The sequence below is a fragment of the Gordionus sp. m RMFG-2023 genome, chromosome 4 (assembly GCF_954871325.1).
Source record: "Gordionus sp. m RMFG-2023 chromosome 4, tfGorSpeb1-WG-v2, whole genome shotgun sequence".
Taxonomy (NCBI): domain Eukaryota; kingdom Metazoa; phylum Nematomorpha; class Gordioida; order Chordodea; family Parachordodidae; genus Gordionus; species Gordionus sp. m RMFG-2023.
The window spans coordinates 20123719-20132051 of NC_088778.1; positions in this window are offsets into that span (position 1 = coordinate 20123719).

The window sequence follows — 8333 nt, forward strand, 5'->3', positions numbered from 1 at the left end:
TAAACCTTTTAAATGCAGGAAAACAATGTATATGATTGTTTGCAATTGCAATATATAGATTTGGTCGATGAATTGTATAGTTCTATAATAAAAGTATTAATTTCTACAGCAATAAATTTGTCCTATTTCATCTCAAATTTAATAGATAACCCCCCAAAAAATTTATCCTACCCCCATTAAAGCCGCCTCCCTCAACACTCCTCAAAAAAATAGGATCCAAACTGTTCCTACCCCTCCCGCTCATGTAGACGCTGGCCAGGCCGTATATTTTAAAACCAAATATTTTAAATCACCATTATTAGCTATAAAAATTAAAAATAAATATAATATATTTTAAAAAACTGCAAATTTTTTTAAAAAAAATATGGGCCAGACCTGAAAATCTAAACACGGGTCGAGCCAGGCCAAAAACTTTTTTAAAAAAAATCCGTATTGGCAGGTCAATGCAAATGGTACCTCTGAAGGTCTCTGATATATAGTAGATGGGACTCAAGCACATGATTCCGTTAATATATATTTAAAAAATAAGTGAGTCTTATTCAAATGCATTTCATCAATCATCATTAGTCTTATTACTTTTTAATAAATATTGGTCCATGTTTATCAAATTAGATTGTTATTTAGAAAATTGCTAAAGTTGACTTGTCAGTATCTATCATTTTTATACGGCTTTAATCTTTCTCGATTTTTTTATGTGTTTGTCAATATAATTACATAGATTATACTTAAATTCAAAAATTAATTATTCTAAGGGGGTGCTATAAGTGCTGATTTTAAAAAAAATATATATAATTTTTTTTTAAATTCATCTATAAATAAAATTAAAGGAGAGAAGCTTCTCAGAAGACATTGTTATACAATAATAAATTAATATAAACTCAATAATAAATTTTCCCTATTTTTATTGGGCCTACAGTTTTTAAGAATCAATTAAAATAACAAAAAGAATTAGTTTTCGGAATTGAAATGTACGATTATATTAATATATTTCACACTTTTTTTAGAAGTATTTTATCGTTTATTTTAAAAAATAGCTTTATGTGATAAATTTTCTAAAATTAAAGACACGCATCCATTAGCCGTTTTTATCTAATTTAAATCAGAGACCTGCAGAAGTATCATTAGGATTTTTTTGGTTTTAGCCCACCCCGGATCGGGTTTTATATTTTCAAGCCTGACCCGGCCTGAATATTTTTTAAATTATATAAGAACATCGGCTTTGAATAATGAATTTTCTATGATTTTATTTTTTTTTGGTGACATAGATTTGTATCGATTAAAGAAACAATTAACTAAATGTCTAGCTTTTGAATTAACCCATATCTTTGACAGTTGCAAAGTAGATATATGTCTAAGCCAAAACAAAAGATTACGATCAATAAGCATAGTCAATTTGAATAGTTCTAACTAATAATTTTTTTTAAGTTATCAAAAATACGATGTATAAAAAATCAAATTTTTTATTGTGAATATTAATAAATTCTTTATTTATATTTTATAAATATTGTCACATCTGTACAAATTAATAAATATATAAATATGAATTTAAAAACATTTTAAATCTTTAATTTCTTCACTTTCTTTGATATATTTTTTTGAAAATATTTTATTCGCCACGCAAGGATTCCTTTTTAGTATTTTGATATGTAGAATAGAAATTTGAAAACCAGACCAGCCCGGTAACGTCAGGAAAAAAAATTGCTTTGACCGAGAAAATTTTGTTTGTATATATAATTGATGAATTTTCATATTTCCTAAGTGATAGTCATAAAGTACAGTGTTTTTAATTTAACTACTCTCCAATAAATTTCTGTTTATTCCGAATCCAACTAAACCTCCATTGTGAATGTCGTTGCGGAGAAATTTTAGAGCGAAAGTAATATTGCAAAACCTATTCCTCATAAATTTTTCTGCGAAACATTTATATAGAAGATTATATCGTCAATTTTTTAATGTGAATTTATTGTGGCCAAACTTGAACCGAGCGAATACACTTTAGCGAAACTTTTATAGATTCAGCGATTTTTTCTACCGCGAATGTATTTGCGCGTAGTCATTATAGCGAGAACATTACCGAGAAACAAAAAATATATAACAAATGAATTTATTAAAAGAAAAAGAACATATTAAATAATAATTTACCAATATTCATTCATTAAATCATAAATGCGAAGTGTTTTAAGTAAATTTTATTACTTATTGAGTTAAGTATGCTTATGACTTTTATCAGATATGATAAAAAAATTAATTATCTTTCTCACTTGGTGTCATACTCATAGGTATAGAGGCGGCATTTTGGATTCAGTTTTTTTACCCAATCAGTTAACCACCTGACTGACGTTTTAGCGACGTTTATAAATGTCACTTCTAGCGATATAATGTTGATATCAATCGATAATTATTAATTATATTATTCGCAGATTGATTTGATTTATTACATTATTGATCTCGATTTTTTATATATATTCGATCTATAAAATATTTTTATTAAATTCCATAATATATAATCATTAGAGATATTAATCATCAATATCAGAACTCTATTATTATTAAATATTTGCAAGCTCACAATACAGTGCCAGAATTTTGACATTGATACAGAAGGGAGGTTAGTAATCAGGCTTTTAGATTTTCAGTTTAATTGCAAAAGGAAAATATTTATGAATAAATGTATTACTAATCCATGATATCCTTTTCTAAAAATAAATAGCTTTCCGACAAAGGAACAAGAATTATGTAGTGTTGGAAGATATAAATTAGGGAATATACATGGAAAATATATAGAAGCGGTGTAATGACGCAAATAAGTGTGGAAGATGGAGGGAATAATTGTAATAGGTGGATATGTATATAATTTAACAATACATTATTTAATAAAATGATTAAAATATCAGGGAATTATTAGGAATTAAGAGGATTTATATAGAGAAATAAATTTTACGTTATGTTGTAGTTTTATCAGGGTGATCAATTAATTATTATTAGCTTGCACATAAATTTTAGTTGTAACTAATTAATAATTTAGAAAAATATTTGATAAACTAAAAAATCGAAATATTAGATATGATAAATAAGTTGTTATTCATACATAGAAACTGATTACAGGAGCGTAGCTGGGCCTTTACAATCTCAGGGGGCTCAACTAACAAAATTTTTATTACGGGCCTTCGACACGCTTTTGCCCGGTCTTCGGCCGGGTTAAATATTTATATATTGTACTTTTTTATAATTTGCTAACTCTTAACAATTATTTTGAATTTAGAATTTTGTCATTTATTATATTATACATACAAAATAAACTAGCATATACACAATTAAGACAATAAAATACATTTTTAAAAATAATATTTTTTTAATACAAAATCTATTTATTACAGTATAAAATATTTTCGATTGCTGATATAAAAAAATTTTGCGTCTAAAAAATTACAAGTGATAAAAAAGGTTAATTAATTCATACAAATACCTCAATTGATAATGGTTTTTAAAACGATGTAAGGCAATATAATTCTTAGCAACTTACAGAAAGGTCATGAAACTATCTCTTACCATTTTAGACAATGTTTTATAGAATGGACTAATAAGGAAAAATTTATAGGCCTAAACCAAATCAACAATTCTTGAAGAAGAGAGTATAAACGACCAATCCAAATCATAAAAATATATGGTGGTTAGAGCTTCCTTTTAGATGGCATGATGAAATCTAGATAAGTAATCGAGAAAATTATTGTGAAATATTAAATTTATAAAAGATTATTTTTCATTTTAAATGATATATAAACGACTACATATTGACCATTATTGTTTATCTAAAATATGCTATCATATGCTCTTAGCAGATGTAGTAATAAGCTTAAATTACATAGCAACACAAATAATAGATGCTGGTTAATTAGCAGTAATAGCCATGACACTCACGATGTAAACTAATATCAGAATTTAATATGTTGAAAAAATTGATAAAATAAAAACACTAAAAAACTTTGGAAGAAATAATTATGCAAATATATTGAAGCCTGGAGTTATTTACACGGTAAGAATGTCATATTAGAAATGAATTTTCTAACTAAAAAATAAGGACCAGAATGGTATGATGAAACAATTAATATTTTATATATTGTCGCACCACCTCTAGTTGGTATATTATATCTTAAAATAATAGAAGTTTGTAATAATATCAAAAATATATAAAAATTTTAATCAAAACTTGTTTTATTTGGACCGATGGGTCCCCCAGTCTGAGTGGGAAAAATACAGTCCGTGATCGGGGGTCCGGGATGGTCGATGACGGGATCCAGGGGGCCGGGTTTTATCGATTTTGTCATGGGATCACTCGGACAACGTAGTGGAAATAATATTTTCAAAGTTTATTAAAGTCGAAGTTACAAAGCAAAAGTAAAAAAAATCAAAATCATCCAATGCTTAATCAAAAAAAATGTATATAAATTTCACAATCAAAAAAATATTTAATGGTCAAGAAAAAGGTATTTTTCCAACCTTTATAATTTAAAACAAAGAGAAAAAAAAAGGTTGTTATATAATCGCGATACAATCATTCTTGAAACTGGTTAGAACCAGTTTCAAATGCAATATAAAAATAAGGTATAATATCAATTTCATAACAAAAAAAGGAAGATGGGAAAACAATAGAAAAAAGTGGAGAAAAACGTAAAGAAAAGAAATAGGTTATACGGGACAAGCGGGAAGATAGAACATAACACTCCTCCCCGCTTAAATACGACTACCCGGCCGTCTGCGCCGATTTAATTCCCTAGTCGATAAAAAACGGCATCGCCGCACCGCTGAGTTAGAGCGGAGTTAATTACGAAGGTAAACCCTACCTTAAGTCAATAAAATAAACAAAACAGCATTCGCCGCACCGCTGTGTTAGAGCGGATTTTAATTGCAACTAAATTTGAAACACGTGGAGGACATAAAAAAAGGATTTGTTACGTAACAGGTGGATGACCACAAAAAAAAATAAATTCATATAAAATACAAATAAAATGATAAAAAAAAAATGAATAAGGGTGTTTTATGGAAATACAGCATTCTCCTCCCCGCTTAAATTCGGCTACCCAGGGAAAGGGGTCTAAACGGTCATATGGGTGCCTCCTCGTATTTTGGTGGGTTTTTTGGTTTGTAATCGATACGTCTCGTCCTTTGGGTCGGGGAATCTGAGAGTTCTTTCTTTCCCTTCGTGAGTGAGCCGGTTGTGATGGATTTGTAGCCTTCTGGAACAACTTTGTACGGAGTGGTGTGGTTTGGGGGGTGGTCTATCTTAGCGAGATTTTTGATGGCTTTGTGACGATAGGGGATTAACCACTCGATCCGCTGTTTACCAAGGTAATACGGCGTTTCAGACTTTTTAACAAATAAATCGTCTGAAGGGGTCTCGGTGCTGGGAGAGTTTGTGGGGTGAGAACCTGATATTTCCCGATGGAGGTTTAACGGACGTGACTGTAGAGCAGGTATGTTTCGGGGTTTGGCGGTGGGAAGTATTTTTATCTCTATTTTACTAGGAAAGTTCCCTAAGGTATCCGAATATCTTTGTGGATAATATAATGGTAGCTCTCTTATTTCATGAGTCTCGGCTGTAATATCTTGTATGATTCTGGGTATTTCATTTAGTATATCTTTTCCCATTATGGAGGTGTGTTTGTCATTTGTTACTAGTATATTACCCGAATATGTGCTGTCATGGTAGTTTATTACCGCGGGGAAGTGTCCTATTGGGTGAATGGCGTGACCAGAAAATGATTTTAGTATTATGTTAATGTCTTTGAGCGGGATAAATTTGAAAAGCAAATTATAAGTTTGTTTACCAATAACGGATACTTCTGAGCCAGTATCTATTTCCATTTTCAACGGTATTTTATTTACTTTTATCGTTACCTGGAAAAAGTGGTTTTCGTCGACATCTGTTTCCTTTGTCATTACATTTATGCGTCTGTATTCTTTATTCTCGTCCTTCTTAACATCGAGTAGTGCTTGGTTAGCTGGTGATTAGGATATCGCCGGGACGATTGGTTTTGGGAGTAACATTTGTGGTGTATAATGTGATGGGTTATAATCGTTGATTGTTTGTCTCATGGGACAATTTGACCTGTAATGTCCCACGTTCCCGCAATTGTAACAGGTAGGGTTATCATTACGTGGGAAATTTCGACGTGGGGGTTGGTAGTAATTATCATATGTTTGCGGGGTGTTTTGAATATGAGTATACTTTATGGGTACTTTTCTTTGGTTGCTGTAGGCGTTGTTCGTTGGATTATTTTGGTTAAGAGCTTTGGCCATTTCCCAGGTTTGAGCAATTTTTAATTTTCCTTTAAAAGTTTTATTATCGGATGTGATCACCTGACCACGTATTCCGGTGGATTGTATCCCTGCTCCGAATTGGGAGGACAAGAAGAGGTCCCAGCTGGGGCCTAGATCGCATTGCGAGGCCAAAGCTATCAAAGCTTCTGCATATTCAGTAATCGTTTCGCCATCTTGCTGAATGCGTTGACGAAGCTTGTTGATCGATAGTCCTTTATTGTTATTATTGTTCCCCAGAATCGTTTTTACGTCCTCTATTGAAAGTTCCATCATAGGTCTTGGTGCAAAAGCTAACTTTAATTTTGTATATAGGCTGTGACCACACGATGATAAGAATAAGGATAATAAATTTGACTCAGGCTGATGTCGGTGGATGAGCATAAAACGTTCGAGGTAATGGTCCGTTGGCTCTTCCGAGTCGTAAAATATCGAATGCACGTTGGGCGCCAGTATTGTATTTGGACCGATGGGTCCCCCAGTCTGAGTGGGAAAAATACAGTCCGTGATCGGGGGTCCGGGATGGTCGATGACGGGATCCAGGGGGCCGGGTTTTATCGATTTTGTCATGGAATTACTCGGACAACGTAGTGGAAATAATATTTTCAAAGTTTATTAAAGTCGAAGTTACAAAGCAAAAGTAAAAAAAAATCAAAATCATCCAATGCTTAATCAAAAAAAAAAGTATATAAATTTCACAATCAAAAAAATATTTAATGGTCAAGAAAAAGGTATTTTTCCAACCTTTATAATTTTTAAAACAAAGAGAAAAAAAAAAGGTTGTTATATAATCGCGATACAATCATTTTTGAAACTGGTTAGAACCAGTTTCAAATGCAATATAAAAATAAGGTATAATATCAATTTCATAACAAAAAAAAGGAAGATGGGAAAACAAAAGAAACAAGTGGAGAAAAACGTAAAGAAAAGAAATAAGTTATACGGGACAAGCGGGGAGATAGAACATAACAAAACTGTTTTTCGAAAAAGAAAATAATGGCTTTCCTAAAAACAGGCAAAAAAAGAGAAGAAAAGATATCAAATTTATTACATCTATTGTAGGATGAATAATAAAATGTTTAATTTTTAAAATTATTTATAACAATGCAAATTGTTACTATATTTATTATCAAAATAGAATTGTAAAAGAAATCGTTCAGGGGTCAATCAAAAAAAGTTATTTTTAGTTCAAGGGATTAAGATTCCATTAAAAAAAATTTTTTTGCTTCAGGGGGCTATTCAAATTTTTCAGGGGGCTCGAGTCCCTGCGCCCCCCCTAGAGACGCCACTGACTGATTATATAGTTAGGCAAATTTGAGATAAATACATTGTGTTTTAGTAGGATCCTCAGTGAGAGATGAAAAAGAAAATGTTTGTTGACCTAAAATTTTATTTGAAAATTTACACTTTTATTTTTTTTTTGGTTTCCATCATAAATAAAGAGCTTCATTGACTAGAAATTTAGTGGATATAAAAATAGAGTCGGGCATAAGATGGGCCCTAAAAAAAATAAAAAAGGTGAAGGGATATAACGGAATCATGTGAATATAAATGGAAGGATGAATGTATAAGTTTTTATGTTTGGTTATTCTGTCTGTAGAACATTTATAAAAGAAGTAATGGCTGATTCTTAAATTAAGATCTTTGCGATTTTTAAATTGGTATAAGTAATTTGGGAGATGAATTATATAAAAGAATATTGGAGTAAAACACATGTTGGGATTAACAAATACCAGTTTATTTAATATGGTTTTCGATAGGAAATATTTTTAACATTCTCTAAGAATAATTGTTAATAAAGGAAAGATGTGAGGGAACAAAATATTATTAAATACATATATATACATCGTGAAATTGAAAATAGGTAAATTGTTTTATTATATTTGATGGTAACCAAAGGTGTATTGCGAGGGAGGCTACGAAGGGCTACGCCCTACCTCTCTAATTTATTCTTAGTCCCCTTTCCTAATTTTGAAATGGGGCTAAGGTTCTCCTCACATAAAATTTAAATTTTTTTT